Source organism: Mustela nivalis (genome assembly GCF_964662115.1).
Source record: "Mustela nivalis genome assembly, chromosome: 13".
Classification (NCBI taxonomy): Eukaryota; Metazoa; Chordata; class Mammalia; order Carnivora; family Mustelidae; genus Mustela; species Mustela nivalis.
Genome location: NC_139032.1, coordinates 57,721,294 through 57,738,375, shown reverse-complemented (window position 1 = coordinate 57,738,375; position 17,082 = coordinate 57,721,294). Strand labels below are relative to the sequence as shown.

General features: G+C 38.7%; 2 long non-coding RNA genes and 1 pseudogene across 3 annotated transcripts in view; 1 reads left to right on the top strand and 2 right to left on the bottom strand.

Moving 5' to 3' along the window:
* Window positions 1-17,082, bottom strand: part of LOC309846075 — a 277,012-nt gene that overhangs the window by 109,297 nt on the left and 150,633 nt on the right. The gene's annotated exons all lie outside the window — the stretch shown is intronic.
* LOC309846074 overlaps window positions 1-17,082 on the top strand; it is a 61,975-nt gene that overhangs the window by 10,716 nt on the left and 34,177 nt on the right. The window lies entirely within an intron of this gene.
* On the bottom strand, window positions 8,791-9,472 carry LOC309847221 (mediator of RNA polymerase II transcription subunit 7 pseudogene; annotated as a pseudogene). The gene has a single exon. The product of its transcript is annotated as a mediator of RNA polymerase II transcription subunit 7 pseudogene (transcript).

Here is a 17,082-nt window from a genome sequence, read left to right as displayed (position 1 = left end):
GTGGATTTCCTATAGATAGCATATAGTTGGGTATTATTTTTATTTATTCTGACAATGTCTATTGTTTAATTGGTATGCTTATACTATTTATATTTAACATCTTTTTTTTTTAGGTTTATTGTGATTTTTATTTGCATCTTAGAAATGCACTTCTGTAGTGCAAGGAGGGAGCTAGATGTCAAAGCAAACATCCATTGACAGGGAATCCCCCCCCCCAACATTTATCTTTAGTAATTTTTTTTCCTTTTTTTGATATGTAGATTTAGGTCTCTTCCTCTCCATGTACCTTATTCAGTGATTCAGCAATTGTTTTTAACTCCTTTATTAAGAATTAATTTATAGGGGCACCTGGGTGGCTCAGTGGGTTGAGCCTCTGCCTTCGGCAAAGGTCATGGTCCTAGGGTTCTGGGATCGAGCCCCGTGTCAGGCTCTCTGCTCGGCGGGGAGCCTGCTTCCTCCTCTCTCTCTCTGTCTGCCTCTCTGCCTACTTGTGATCTCTCTGTCAAATAAATAAATAAAATCTTAAAAAAAGAATTAATTTATATACCTGAATCCACTTATGTGTACAATTCATTATTTTTAGTACATTTATAGAGTTTTGTAACCATCACCACAGTTCAGTTTTAGAATAGTTTTACCATCACAGAAATACCCCTCTTACCCATGTAGTTACTCCTCTTTTCCTAACCCCAGTCATCCATGAATCTACTTTCTGTTTGTATAGATTTACTTTTTCTGGACATTTGCTATAAATGTAATTATATAATATATGGCCTCTTGCACCTGGATATTTAAGTGTAGCATGTTTCTGAGGTTCATCTATGTTGTAACATGTATCACTGCTTTCCTTTTTATTGCCTCCTAGTAAGTCCATTGTATGGATGACATGTTTTTTGTTTATCCATTCACCAGTAGATGGACATTTGGATTAATTCTAGAAGTTTCTGGCAATTTAGCCATTTATTTATGGACTATCAATTATCTTTTATTAATCTATATAGCTGTTTTTACACTAGTATCATGCTGTCTTGATTACTATAGCTTCATGTTAGTTTTGAAATCAGAAAATATAAGTTTGTTCTTCAAAATTGTTTTTTCTATTTTGGGTCCTTTGACTTTTCACATAAAACTTAGCATGGAGGACATGGGGAGTTAGAGAGGACAAGGGAGTTGGGGGAAATTGGAAGGGGAGGTGAACCATGAGAGACTATGCACTCTGAAAAACAATCTGAGGGGTTTGACGTGGCGGGGGTGGGTGGGATGTTGGGGGAACCAGGTGGTGGGTATTAGAGAGGGCACAGATTGCATGGAGCACTGGGTGTGGTGCAAAAATAATGAATACTGTTATGCTGAAAATAAATAAAAAATAAATTTAAAAAAGTAAATTAAAAAAAATCATTCAGATCACTAAATAAGTCTGGTCACAATAAAAAAAACAGTATCAACTTGTCAATTTCTGTAATAAAGACAGCTTGTATTTTAATAGTGATTGCATTGAATCTATAGATAGATTTGGAAAGAATTGCTATTTAATAATATTTCATTTTCTAATCTATGAACATGAAATGTCTCTCAATTTATTTAGCTCTTTTTCTTAGCAGTAGTTCATAGTTTCCTGTGTATAATTCTTGTATTTCTTTTATTAAATTATTTAAAAAAATTTTTTTAAATTTATTTGAGAGACAGAGATCACAAGTAGGTAGAGAGGCAGGCAGAGAGAGGAGGAAGCAGGCTCCCTGCTGAGCAGAGAGCCCAATGCAGACTGGATCCTAGCACCCTGGGATCATGACCTGAGCTGAAGGCAGAGGCTTTAACCCACTGAGCCACCCAGGCACCCCTTTTATTAAATTCTTTTTTTTTTTTACATTAAACAAGTATTTATTTATTTATTTTTATTTTTTATAAACATATAATATATTTTTATCCCCAGGGGTACAGGTCTGTGAATCGCCAGATTTACACACTTCACAGCACTCACCATAGCACATACCCTCCCCAATGTCCATAACCCCACCTCCCTTCTTCCAACCCCCCTCCCCCCAGCAACCCTCCGTTTGTTTTGTGAGATTAAGAGTCACTTATGGTTTGTCCCTTTTGTTAAATTCTTAAGAGTTATTTTCTTAATTTTATTTGTGGATGATTGAGTGGTGATATTTAGAAATGAAATTTCTTTTTTGTGTATTGATCTCGAATCTCATGAACTTAACTCATTCAAAACTAATTTTTTGTTTGTTTTTTGATTCTTTAAGGATTTTTTACTCACAAGATCATGTTATCTATGAATAAAGATAGTTTTACTTCTTCTTTTCCAACATGGATGCCTCTTATTCCTTTTTCTTGCCTAGTTGTACTGGCTAGAATCTCCAACAGAATGTTACATAGCAATGGTGAGTGCAGACATCATCTCCTTGCTTTGATTTTAGGGGGAAATCACTCAGTGTTTCATAATCTCCATAGGTATAATGTTAGCTATGGGTTTTTCATAAATGTTATTAGGTTAAGGAAATTCTCTTGTCTTCCGAGTTTGTTGAATTTTTTTACATAACAGTACTTGTACTTTGATGAAAAGGGCTCTATGAGGTTCTCTTTTCACACGGCAGTTAAATTACTTGGGTCATGTCTCTCAATTAAAGAGAATTCTCCTTATTCCTCAACTATTGGACTTCTAAATCTATGACAAACTTTAAATTAAGGATTTTCCGGGAAAGAAAAAAACTTCCCACAAAGCAGACAATAAGGCAAAGCAGAAAGGTTACACCAAAGATCACTGAACAAGATTCTATTAGATCGCCTTTTCTCCAGAACTCATTTTTATAACAGTTATTATGTTATTACTCTTTTACAAACTAACACAAAACTTTCATACTCATTTTTCTTTTTCTGTTATTTTCTCTACTCAAGGCCTATCACTCAATGCATACCCCTTTTTAAAAAAAATTTTTAAATTTATTTTCAGCATAACAGTATTCATTGTTTTTGCACCACACCCAGTGCTCCACGCAATCCGTGCCCTCGATAATACCCACCACCTGGTACCCTGACCTCCCATGCCCCCTCTGCCCCTTCAAAACCCTCAGATTGTTTTTCAGAGTCCACAGTCTCTCATGGTTCACCTCCTCTTCCAATTTCCCTCAACTCCCTTCTCCTCTCTAACTCCTCTTGTCCTCCATGCTATTTGTTGTGCTCCACAAATAAGTGAAACCATATGATAATTGATTCTCTCTGCTTGACTTATTTCACTCAGCATAATCTCTTCCAGTCCCATCCATGTTGCTACAAAAGTTGGGTATTCATCCTTTCTCATGGAAGCATAATACTCCATAGTGTATATACATACCCTTCTATATTAATCAAAATGATTGTTGGTTATGGAGCCACTTAAATGCTTAGGAAGATTTTCAGTTAATATTAAAACCAGCTCCTCTACATGCTTGGATGACAGGAAAATGGCTTTACAAAAAAGAATGGTATCCATCCCTTGGCCACTCAACTAATACTTATACCCATTAATCTGATACTAGAAGGAAGCTTGGAAGCCAAAGGATGCCCCATAAGCACTCAGACTTCATTGCTAGCAATCGTCCTTATGCATAGAAAACCTTAAAGGTACTGAACCTAATTTAGAGCATGTTCTAGGCTCACTTTATAATCACACAGTTTGGTTTGACTCATGATTGAGATAGGACTTCTATCCTATCTATTTTTATTTATTTATTTATTTATTTATTTATTTATTTATTTTAAAGGATTTTATTTATTTATTTGTCAGAGAGCAAGCGAGAGCGAGCGAGAGCGAGCACAGGCAGACAGAATGGCAGGCAGAGTCAGAGGGAGAAGCAGGCTCCCTGCGGAGCAAGGAGCCCGATGTGGGACTCGATCCCAGGACGCTGGGATCATGACCTGAGCTGAAGGCAGCTGCTTAACCAACTGAGCCACCCAGGCGTCCCAATCCTATCTATTTTTAGATTTTAGAATAATGACAATAGATAACTTTGATTATGCTATTAGGAAAATTACTGTATCCAACCTTAGCTTATTCTGCAAAAGAAGGGAAAGCTACCTCGGGCTTCTTCTTGTATATACCTCTGAAAATCATAGATAAAATTCAAATTGTTCCCCCAAACTGGAATGAGGTGATCACTTCTAACCAACCCTCAATCATTAGGAAAACTCTAATAAAATAAATCACTGAAAATAATAAACAACCTCTCCATTCGCACTATTTAAGGTATCTTATAACAGTATACCTTTGAGTCTCAGTACATGTTAGTCTGAGAGCTCCCAATTGCAAACTATTTTTATGCACACAATAAACTCTGACTAATTAAAAAAAGGAAAATTTTTTCTCACGAATTGCTGTTGGAGCTTGTTGAATGGTTTTTCTGTACCTATTAAGGTGATCATATAGTTTTTGTCCTTTATTAAATTACCACGATGTATTGCATTAGTTGGTTTTTATATGTTAAATCAGACTTGTATTCCTGGGATAAATTCCATTTGATCATATTGTTTAATCCATTTTATATTCTGCTAGATTCAATTTCCTGTTATTTTGTTGAGGATTTTTGTGTCTGTATTCATGAAGCATTTGGTTTATAATTTTTTTCTTTTTATGTTTTTTTTTCCTTTTTTAAAGATTTTATCTATTTATTTGACAGAGAGAAATCACAAGTAGACAGAGAGGCAGGCAGTGAGAGAGAGAGGGAAGCAGGCCCCCTGCTGAGCAGAGAGCCTGATGCGGGACTCGATCCCAGGACCCTGAGATCATGACCTGAGCCGAAGGCAGCGGCTCAACCCACTGAGCCACCCAGGCGCCCCATTTTTCTTTTTATGTTTTTGTCCAACATTTGTATTTGGTAATATTAACCTAGAAGAGTAAGTTGAGAAGTGTTTCTTCATTTGCTATTTTCCAAAGAGTTTGTGAGTAATTGGTATTACACATTCTTGAAATTTTGATAGAATTCACCACTGAAATTATGTGGGCCTCGGATTTTATTTGTGGAGATATTTTAAATTATTAATTCACTTTCTTTTTTTTTTTAAAGATTATTTATTTGTTTATTTATTTGACAGGCAGAGATCACAAGTAGGCAGAGAGGCAGGCAGAGGGAGAGAGAAGGGGAAGCAGGCTCCTTGCCAAGTAGAAAGCCTGATGTGGGGCTCGATCCCAGGACCCTGGGATCATGACCTGAGCCGAAGGCAGAGGCTTTAACCCACTGAGCCACCCAGGCACCACTCACTTTCTTTATTTTTATGGGTCTAGTTGGATTTTCCATTTCTTTGCAAGTTAGTTTTGGTAATTTGTATCTTTTTAGAACTTCATCTATTTTATATAAGTTGTCCAAATTATTGGCATAAATTTGTTAATACCATTTCTTTTATAACCCTTTAATTTCTCTAAGATTTAAATCTTTAAAAAACAACAACAACAACAACAACAAAAAACAAAGAACCAAGGGAACCTGTGTGGCTCAGTGAATTAAGCCTCTGTCTTTGGCTCAGGTCATGATCTCAGGGTCCTGGGATTGAGACCCGGCATCAGGCTCTCTGCTCAGCGGGGAGCCTGCTTCCCCCTCTGTCTTTGCCTGCCTCTCGGCTTACTTGTGAACCCTCTCTCTGTCAAATAAATAAGTAAAATCTTTTTAAAAAACACCAAAACCCCCCCAAAGAACCAACTTTTGTCTTTATTGATTTCCTTCATTGTTTTTTTTCTATTTCATTGATTTTTATTGTTTTTTATTTCCTGCTAGCTTAGCATTTATTTATTTTATTTTATTTTATTTTAAAGATTTTATTTATTTATTTGACAGACAGAGATCACAAGTAGGCAGAGAGGAAGGCGGGGGGTGGGGGGAAGCGGCTCTTCGCTGAGCAGAGAGCCTGATGCGGGGCTTGATCCCATGACCCTAGGATCATGACCTAAGCCAAAGGCAGAGGCTTTAACCCACTGAGCCACCAGGTGCCCCCACAATTAATCATTCTTAAATTGTAACAGTATTGTATGTGCTTTTGGAAAATATAAAAAATAAGTAGGTAGAAAAAACATAGAGCTCATTTATGTTGATGTATATTCTTTTTGCACTTGTATATTACTAATACTCAGGAAAATACAAAAAAATAAATGCATGGAAAAATGCAAAAGGTAAAAAAAAAAATCACTTTTCCACCTAGGGAAAGTAAAGAAGAGTGGAGATGAAAAAGGAAATTAAAGTTTCCACATTACATAACAAGGTTAAGTATCACAAAATCTATTAGCAGTATTCTTTTTTTAAAATTTATTTTATTTTAAAAAGATTTTATTTATTTATTTATCAGAGAGAGGGAGAGAGCACAAGCAGGGGAGTGGCAGGCAGAGCAGACAGAGGGAGAAATAGGCTTCCTGCTGAACAAGGAGCCTGATGAAGGGCTCAGATCCCAGGACGCTGGAATCATGACCTGAACCAAGGCAGCTGCTTAATCCACTGAGCCCCCCAGGTGTCCCATAGCTAGCTTAGCATTTGGTTTATTCATCTTTTCCTGTTTTCTCAAGATTAAAGCCTAAAGTTATTGATATGTGATTATTCTTTTCTAATACAAGCTTTTTTAAAAATTAAATTAATTTATTTACTTTCAGAAAAACAGTATTCATTATTTTTTCACCACACCCAGTGCTCCATACAATCCGTGCCTTCTATAATACCCACAACCTGGTACCCCAACCTCCCACCCCCCTGCCACTTCAAACCCCTCAGATTGTTTTTCAGAGTCCCTAGTCTCTCATTTACCTCCCCTTCCAATTTCCCTCAACTCCCTTCTCCTCTCTAACACCCCTTGTCCTCCATGATATTTGTTATGCTCCATAAACAGGTGAAACCATATGATAATTGACTCTCTCTGCTTGACTTATTTCACTCAGCATAATCTCTTCCAGTCCCGTCCATGTTGCTACAAAAGTTGGGTATTCATCCTTTCTGATGGAGGCATAATACTCCATAGTGTATATGGACCGCATCTTCCTTATCCATTCGTCTGTTGAAAGGCATCTTGGTTCTTTCCATAGTTTGGCGACCGTGGCCATTGCTGCTATAAACATTGGGATACAGATGGCCCTTCTTTTCACGACATCTGTATCTTTGGGGTAAATACCCAGGAGTGCAATTGCAGGGTCATAGGGAAGCTTTTAAAAATTTTAGCTATGTATTTTCTCTTGCTTTCTCATCTTCTTAGATTGCTGCAATAGTGCCTCTTTTTTTTTTTTTAAGATTTTATTTTTTAGCAATTTCTGCACTCACAGTGGGGCTTGAACCTACAACCCTGAGATCAAGAATCAGTCCTTTACCAACTGAATCATTCAGTTGTCCCATGCCTCTTTTTTTAACTGTCAGTATTGGAGTATCCTTTGTATGGTTTAGGAATCACCAATTTTATGAGTTTTGAAGGTTGCAGTGTCTTGCACTGGACATCCATTATCTAGTATCAGCATCCACCATTCAGTGCCAGCGTCTAGTATCTAATACAGCAACATTGGCATTTTAAACTAAAGAATCCAGAGTTCAATGATGGCAGCAGGAGTACTTTCATTGGACACATTCTCTGGTATGATTTGGACTGTGTTTACTCTGAGCATCATCTTTTTGTTCCTGTCTATTTTTTAATCTTGCATCATCAGTCTTTCTGGGGTTCTCTGAGCTACACAGCACATTTTTAAAATAAACTCTATTTCTAATTAAATCGGCCAAAGTTGTTTTCTTTCTTTCTTTCTTTCTTTCTTTCTTTCTTTCTTTCTTTCTTTCTTTCTTTCTTTCTTTCTTTCCTTTTTTGGTAACAAAAAGTAATCAAAAGATTTATTATCTGAGTGACTGGAAAAAAGTTAATAGACCTATCCATGGTAGGAACAAGAAGCTGAAATAGTGTGTTTAAGAAGCAGTCAAGAGGAAAAATAAAATTGCTGTTTTATAACTCTATAGGTTTCCTCTCTTTTAACATGTTATACTACATTTTTAGAGATCAAGTAAATTTTTAAGTAAATCTAAAGAATTTATAATTTCACATTTATACAGCTTGATATCCTTTATCTATCATTCTTTTTTTTTAAGATTTTATTTATTTATTTGACAGATAGAGATCACAGAGAAGCAGGCAGAGAGAGAGAGAGGAAGGGAAACAGGCTCCCTGCAGAGCAGAGAGCCCGATGCGGGGCTCGATCCCAGGACCCTGAGACCATGACCTGAGCCGAAGGCAGAGGCTTAACACACTGAGCCACCCAGGCGCCCTTATCTATCATTCTTAAAGCAAATGACAAATCTAGTTTTCAAAGCTGAAAGCTTGCTATTACTGAGATCTTCAATGTTTTCTGCAACTCCAAATCCAGGAATGTTCACACAATTGCAGGACTTTCCTTTTTAAGGTGATTACTCTTAATGTATACATATATACTCATTTGCCTACACTTGCCATACAGTGCAGTTACAGACTGTAACACCTCATAACTGATTAAGCTGGAGTCAAGCCATTCAAATGACTTCTAAAGATTTTATTTATTTATTTGACAGAGAGATCACCAGTAGGCAGAGAGGCAGAGAGAGAAAGAAGCAGGCTTCCTGCTGAGCAGAGAGCCGGATGTGGGGTTTGATCCCAGGACCCTGAGATTATGACTTGAGCTGAAGGCAGAGGCTTAACCCACTGAGCCACCCAGGTGCCCCACATGACTTCTAGTTATATCTCTTCTAAGACTCTCCAAGAGCAAATTAATGAATATATGACATTTACTGGAAAGATAAAGAGAAAAGCAAAAAGAAAAAGTAACATCCTTTATGGTCTTTCATTCATTTTGTCTTTCTCTATAATCTGGTCTCTCCTATGACCTGAATTTTCTCTTTGCTGTTCATTCTGTCCAGTACAATTGCTGCTATAATCAGTATCCATTGGTTTAGTTTTTACTTTCATCCCTGCTTCTGAATGAGGCAGATCATCAGGCAAAGAAGCCAGGCAATTCTGAATCATCTCAATGACTCGTTCCAGATGCTTCTGAAACTGCTCAGCTGTTTTAAGACGTTGACATTTCTGCACCTCCATTATGACTCTCAATGTCTCTCTTGCTTGGTGGAGTTGGTGTTCATTTATGAGATGATGCACATGTACAAAAGCAGCTTAAGATCTTCTAGTTTCTCTTCTCATTTTATACTTCCAGGGCTCCTTATCATGATATCTAAGACATCTATGAAATTAATAAGAATAGACATACTGAGTTTTCTCAGTTCCTTCCTGTGATCAAACTGTATAGGATGAAGCCGTTTGATGCCCTGGCATTCTACAGGGAGGATGATAAGATCATCACATTGGAACTGATTGCCATCCATTATATAACTGCCTTTTATTGGAGGTGGAGGCTTGGGAACTAGGTCTTCCTGAATATTTTCATCTGTATATTCCTTGATGTACTGCATTGGGGTGGGGGGGGTGGAAGAGCACTCACTTGTGGCTCACCCATAGCAGAAGATCAAGATCCTCGGCTAAGGGTTTATACTGGAGCCACCTTTGCCTCTGCAACTGAAATCCCCGAAGTTGTTTTCTGTTGATTCGTTGGTAACATGACAGATCTATGCACCTTGCCTTACTTTGCCTCTCAGTTTTGCTTTCTGAAACACATTTTTTTTTAAAAGTCAGGTCAAATATTATTTCCTCCATACCAGCTATGTTAGTACCCATCTTCCGGATCTACATAGTACCCTGTGCTTATCTCTGTCATTTCTTTCATTGGCCATTTTGTACTATTATCTGCAGGATTTCTGTCTTATTACTAGCCTGTGAGTTTCTTAAGGGCAGATATCATGTTTTATTTTCAGTGTCTGAGATGTGGTGGGTCCTCAAAGGCACAAACATAAATGTTTGTTGGGTATTATTTTTAATATCTTTAGATTCTTTATTTTCCTCAAAACTGAATTATTTGCAGTATGGAACTCATCAGTGATGTAGATCTATGAGGCCACTGAAGCTTGTGGAAGCCCTTAGTCATTCCTTAGGGCTCAGTTGCTTAGTTTCCAGCAAATGAAATTTAGCTAATTTCTAGGATACACTGCCTGGTTCTAAGGTATTAAAAAGGTAATTTTCTCTCTTTGAGTATGTCTACCATATTTAGGAGAGTAGTTGATAGGTATGCTTGTTTTTCTGCAGTTATTTGTAATTTTTGCCAGTAGCATGTGACTTTAATAATGGGACTGTTTTAAAGTTCAGTAAAATAAAATGTTCAGAGATGGAGAAAGGAGGTAAAAATAACACCATAGGTAGAAAAATCTGGGCATGACCTTTTTGTATGCTCCTTGAGACCTAGGATAGGTTACTCTTCTTTGTTTTCCTCACAATGGCTCACATATAATAGATATACTAATATATGATTTTTAAAAAAACTCTCAGTTCCTTCTTACTCTAAAATCTCTTGATTTGGGGTGCCTGGGTGGCTCAGTGGGTTAAAGTCTCTGCCTTCGGCTCGGGTCATGATCTCAGGGTCCCACATGGGGCTCTCTGCTCAGCGGGGAGCCTGCTCCCCGCCTGCCTGCCTCTCTGCCTACTTGTGATCTCTGTCTGTCAAATAAATAAATAAAATCTTTTAAAAAATAAAATCTCTTGGGCGCCTGGGTGGCTCAGTGGGTTAAGCCGCTGCCTTCGGCTCAGGTCATGATCTCAGGGTCTGGGATCGAGTCCCGCATCGGGCTCTCTGCTCAGCAGGGAGCCTGCTTTCTCCTCTCTCTCTCTCTCTCTGCCTGTCTCTCTGCCTACTTGTAATCTCTCTCTGTCAAATAAATAAATAAAATCTTAAAAATAAAATAAAATCTCTTGATTCTCTGATCGTGGGCAGTTCAGGAAATGTTTGGATGGATAGAGTATATATATCCAGAAAAAAAACCCAAAGTGATACTGGACCAAGAAATTTGTAGATTTAGGTAGTCTTAAAGTCTTAAATGTAGAAAGTCTTAAATGTCAGAAAGAATTTTTCTAAATCTGGACTCTGGGTCTGCTCTTTGTATGTGTGACAACCCCTATTGTAAACAGTTTTGAAATCTTTTAGTGATTGTTGGAAACACCCTTGTACTAGTTATTAATCTGGTTTAAGGGGTCCTGTGCCTTATGGAAATAGACTGCACTAACTGAAGTGTCTGGAACCCCTGAAAAGCCAGAGAGTGGTCTTCTAAGAGGATTTGTACTTTCAGGAAAGCATGCAGAATTGAGATGAAGTGTTAGAATTGGTAATTCACTATCTCAAGAGGAAGTTCTCTAAGACAAGACAGGTAGATAGGGCTCCTAGGCAAGATTCTTGTTCTGTAGTACCCTTTGTGGGCAAACAGTAAACAAAGTTTTGTGAGGAAATAACTCTCTGAGATGGCACAGAATGGAGGTATAGAAATGGAGGTATAGAAAACAAAAAGTTCATAGTCTTTTGGAAAAGATGGGCAAATAGGAGTGGATTTACAATGAAATGATTTGCATAGGCTCCTTCCAAGGCTCTGCCTGAAAAAGGCTTAGCAATATTATATAAGTAATATTTTTTCTTAAAGATGCCCCCTCAGATGCATACAACCAAATTACATAAGCTTTAGGGCTCATAAAACCTAGATTTTCCCTAGCATTCAAGTACATCAACAATTATGGCATGTTGTGATAAAGTATCATAAAGATATTCGGACAGTTCTATAGAAGGTCTGAAGAAAGGCATCCAGTTCAAGGTAGCTAGCATTTGAAGAGAGATCGAATTCACCAAGAAGGCAGAGATTTTTGCCTTTGTATTCATCACATAGTATCCAGTACCTAGAATATTGCCTGGCACGTATCAAGTGGTCAATAAACATTTTATGAAAGAATAAGAGTGATTCAGGGTAGACAGTTGGAAGTTATGTATGTGTGGAGGGACTAGCAGTCTAATTTATTAAGTGCCTGTGGGTGAGTGGTGAGTGATATGGCTGGAGAATAGGTAGGCAGGAGCCAAAACATGGAGAGGTTTCAGTTATATCCTACTTAGGTTTTGGACTATCCCAGGGCTATAGTGAACCCATTAAAGTCATTAAGCTCGGGAGTGGTATGATCTAATTTGATTTTAGAAAGATCATTCTGAAAGCTGTGTGGAGAATAGAGCAGAAGGGATTGAGGTTTGAGTTAAACTGCTTAAGTAGACTGGTCAAGAAATTATTGAAATATTAGCTAAGACTATATATATATATATATATATATATATATATATATATAATTATGTTAGTCACCATACAGTACATCATTAGTTTTTTTTATTTACAGAAAATTATTTTTTCACCACATTAGTTTTTTTTTAAAGATTTTATTTATTTGTTTGACAGACAGAGATCACAAGTAGGCAGAGAGGCAGGCAGAGAGAGGAGGGGGAAGCAGGGTCCCCAATGAGCAGAGAGCCCAATGTGGGGCTCGATCCCAGGATGCTGGGATCATGACCTGAACCGAAGGCAGAGGCTTAACCCACTGAGCCACTCAGGTGCCCCATATCATTAGTTTTTGATATAGTGTTCCATGATTCATTGTTTGCCCATAACACCCAGTACTCCATGCAATCTGTGCCCTCCTTAATACACATCACTGGTCATCAGGGTATTTCTTGAAACTATGGATAAAGTTAAGATCATCCACGGAGAGGGAATAGAGAGAACATAGAAGGAGACCAAAGACAAATTCTTTTAAGGAGCCAGAAAAAGAAGAAAGCCTTTGAAAGAGACTGAAGGGCAATGTGACCCCAATGGGAGGGAATGTGACCAGAAGGAGCAAGGAGCCAGAGGAAGGCAGGAGAACAGAGCAGGAGGCGACCAACTCAGTAATTGTTGCTGAGTTCCAGAACAATAAGCTTTTAAAAAAATAGTTATTGGATTTGGCAATGTGGGTGTTGCTGGGGACTGGGAAAGAGCAATTTCAGCGGAGGGACTGGTGGTAAGAGCCAGATTGGAAGTAATGGAATTCTGAGATATGTCCTGCCAATATCTAGCAAGATGATAGATGACCACTTTAGAGGGAATTGGTGAGCATATTACACTTAGCCCAGGTTTTCACATGCCTAATGGATTCAAATACAGAAAATGTCTTTCACTGAGGTTATAAGTGATAATGAGGACTTAGATATTAAGTATCCTGGAGACAGAGAAGAAAAGGAAGAGTCTTTTCTTAACTATACTCTAACTATGGAAGACCTTCTTGTGTCTGGTTTCTCCTTTATTTGATATAAATTTCTTTAAATGTCTTGGACAAAATGATTGCAAAGGGCAAGGAAAGAGTGACTGTATATTTTCCAGTCTTCTGGGGATTCTGATGAAAAGAGAATAAATCCCTCAGAAAGTAACTACAAATCTTTGTGCTCCTGATGCCTCTACACAAGAATTACCATTATATCAAATCAAATTCTACTGTCTGTGAAACTGTCAGTGTTAGGCTTCAGGTGGAGTAGAAGCTCCATATTCTAGCTCTAAGTTATTAAATATTGCCAGAAATTTTATTATCTGGAAAACAGATATTCATAATTATTTCATGGTTTTTTTTTAAAGATTTTATTTATTTATTTGTAAGAGAGAGAGAGCAAGCACAGGCAGACAGAGCGGAAGGCAGAGTCAGAGGGAGAAGCAGGCTCCCTGCGGAGCAAGGAGCCCGATGTGGGACTCGATCCCAGGACGCTGGGATCATGACCTGAGCCGAAGGCAGCTGCTTAACCAACTGAGCCACCCAGGCGTCCCTATTTCATGGTTTTTTAAAAAAGATTTTATTTATTTATTTATATGACAGATAGAGATCACAAATAGACAGAGTGAGAGAGCAGGGAAAGCAGCCCCCCCACTGAAGCAGAGAGCCCAGTGCGGGACTCCATCCCAGGACCCTGGGATCATGACCTGAATCAAAAGCAGTCTTTAACCCACTGACCCACACAGGTGCCCCATATTCTATGGTTTTTAAGAACTCCAGTGAGTAGAGAGATTATGAATATTAGTGAAAGGACATCTGTGAATTTTAAACATTTTAGCCACAGGTCTAGACACAAATTGACTTCAAGAGAGACCATATAATATGCTGGTAAAGGGCATGGATTCTGGAGTCAAAAAGATCTGTATTCAGATCCTAAAACTGCATTTAGTAGATATCTGCCCTTTTTTTAAAGTTTATTTTTTTTAGTGTTCCAAGATTCATTGTTTATGCATCACACCCAGTGCTCCATGTTAATACGTGCCCTCCCCATACCCACCACCAGGCTGAGCCTGGTGGTTAAGTTTATTTATTTTTAAGTACTCTCCACACCCAATGTGGGGCTCAAACTCATGATGCCAAGATCAAGAGTCACACTCTCTTCCAACTGAGTCAACTAGGTGCCCCAGAGGTGGTTTCTTTCTTCTTTTTTTTTTTTTTAAAGATTTTATTTATTTATATGACAGAGAGAAATCACAAGTAGTCGGAGAGGCAGGCAGAGAGAGAGAGAGGGAAGCAGGCTCCCCGCTTAGCAGAGAGCCTGATGCGGGACTCGATTCCAGGACCCTGAGATCATGACCTGAGCCGAAGGCAGCGGCTTAACCCACTGAGCCACCCAGGCGCCCCCCAGAGGTGGTTTCTTAATATCTCTGAGTCACAGTCTTCTCATCTGTGAAATACTGGTTAAATAAAGTAATGTATATAAAGCCCTTAGGGTCATGCTTGGCATAAGGTATGCACTTAATAGATATCAGTTATTATGTTGCCCAAGATTATAAAATTGTTCAGTGCTGGAATTCAAGTTTCACAAACAATATTCTCTTATACCTATAGACATCTGGACATAATAGGGATGGTATATATTTTTATGTACTGTATATGCTTATCTATTAGTTTGGAAATATAGGTTTTCTTTTTTTTTTTTAAGATTTTATTTATTTATTTGACAGACAGATATCACAAGCAGATGGAGAGGCAGGCAGAGAGAGAGAAGCAGGCTCCCTGCTGAGCAGAGAGCCCAATATGGGACTCAATCCTAGGACCCTGAGATCATGACCTGAGCCGAAGGCAGCGGCTTAACCCACTGAGCCACCCAGGCACCTGGAAATATAGGCTTTCTTATTCTGGCATTGACTCCTTTTAACCTTCCTTTCATTACCTCAAACTTGTATATTAAATCAGTTCTCTCCTTATGTTCTGAGTTCTCTTGCACTTAAAAAATGACAGAAGCCCAAATCAGGGGCGCCTGGGTGGCTCAGTGGGTTAAAGCCTCTGCCTTCGGCTCAGGTCATGATCTGGGGTCCTGGGATCAAGCCCCACATCGGGCTCTTTGCTCAGCAGGGAGCCTTCTCCCCCCCACCCTCTCTGCCTACCTCTCTGCCTACTTGTGATCTCTGTCTGTCAAATAAATAAATAAAATCTTTAAAAAAATGACAGAAGCCCAATTCAAAGAAATGTGAACAAGGGAAAACAAATTCAAGCAAAGGTTTATGTAATTGGAATGTTAGGGGTAGAGCTGACTGTAGGTTCTTTAAAAATGTCATCTCTTAGGTCTGGTTTTTCTCTCTGCATAGCTCCTTCCATTCATATGCTGCTGCACTGTGAACCTACCACTGCATTTGCACTAAGGGTGTACTTCCCACTGACTGTTCTTAGCCAATGACTGAATACATTAGCCTTACTAAGGCAGACCAGTCCTGCAAGATAGAGGACTCCTCAGCCGGTTCCTTTGGCTTAACGATCTCCCATTGGCATTGCCAAAATTTTCTTTGGACTGAATGACTATCTAAGACTCTTCCTACCCAACCTTTCTTCTTTCTTTCTTTTTTTATTTGCCTCTCCTATACAAGGGGACAGACCTGTATCATGGTCAGATAGCTCTCTCACCCTTCTCTGGTTCTCTCCCCATTTTCTCTCACAGGAGTTCATCTTGCTCCCACCACAGATCTCTTGTGTATCTAATTTTAACTTGACTTCTGCTCCTTAGATATTTCAGTCAATACATGTGGCCCAAGAAAACAGGTGGTAAGATGGGATTCTGGGTATGGTTCACCTGTTTCCCAGTGGGTAAAGATTATTCCCTCCTGGGTGATATGTGAAGTATGAATAGTCCCTGATACACAGAGGTGGGCCAGTGAAAAATTCACTGTGAAAGAATCCTGGTTAAGAGGATTGACCGTGCTGATTTTTTTGCTTTGATTCAGTTATTTAGAAGATATGGGAGAACAATGCATACAAAGACAGTCTTGTTGGTTGGCTACTGCTAAGTTGAATGAACACTCACTTGGCAGGGGATGAGAATCAGAAGGCTATTAAATAGTTAAAGTCTAAAAAAAAAAAAAACAAGTTAAAGTCTAAGTATGAGAGCCTTATACATTGCAGTGGAAGAGAATACATAGCTGAGCAGCAAACATATGATCTGATTAGAATCGCAGAGCCCCAGAAACATTTTTTAAAAAGATTTATGTATTTGTTTTAGAGAGAGAGTGCTTGAGTGTGCCTGTGAGTAGAGGGGACAAGGGAGGGACAAAAGGAGGGAGAGAATCTCAGACTCAGGCTTCCTATTGGGTGTGGAGCCCAACATGGGGCTTAATCCCACAACCCTAAGATCATGAACTGAGCCAAAACCAAGAGTAGATGCTTAACCAATGGAGCCACCCAGGTGCCCCAAGCTCCAGGAGACATTTAAATTACAGTCAAACCTGGTCTGTTATGCTAAGGGTCCTGGCTGGGAAAACTGGGGACCTAGATTTATGGGATAGGGACATCTGAATACATGCTTCTAAGGACTTGGCTCTAAAGACTCCCCCAAACCCTAAGAATTTGCAGAGGTAACCTACTCTTCTGTAGTAAGAGCTAGCACTTTTGCATTGATAGACATTGTATTATAATGTAAGTTCTATAGTTCCTTCTCCAATAAGGCAGAGGATTCCCCCTCAGCTGCCCTACCTCATCTCCTGGCCAGTATGTCAATAACTTAGGGTTAAATACTAGTCCAGTCTGGCTAGAGAAATGCTGGACCTTGTAAGAGAGGAAAGATGTTATACACTGAAGGAACTGCAAGAATTAGCTACCAGAAGCAAGGTGATATACCTGGGATTATATTTTGAGGTTAGACTGTAAGACTGGATAATCCGGTATTCA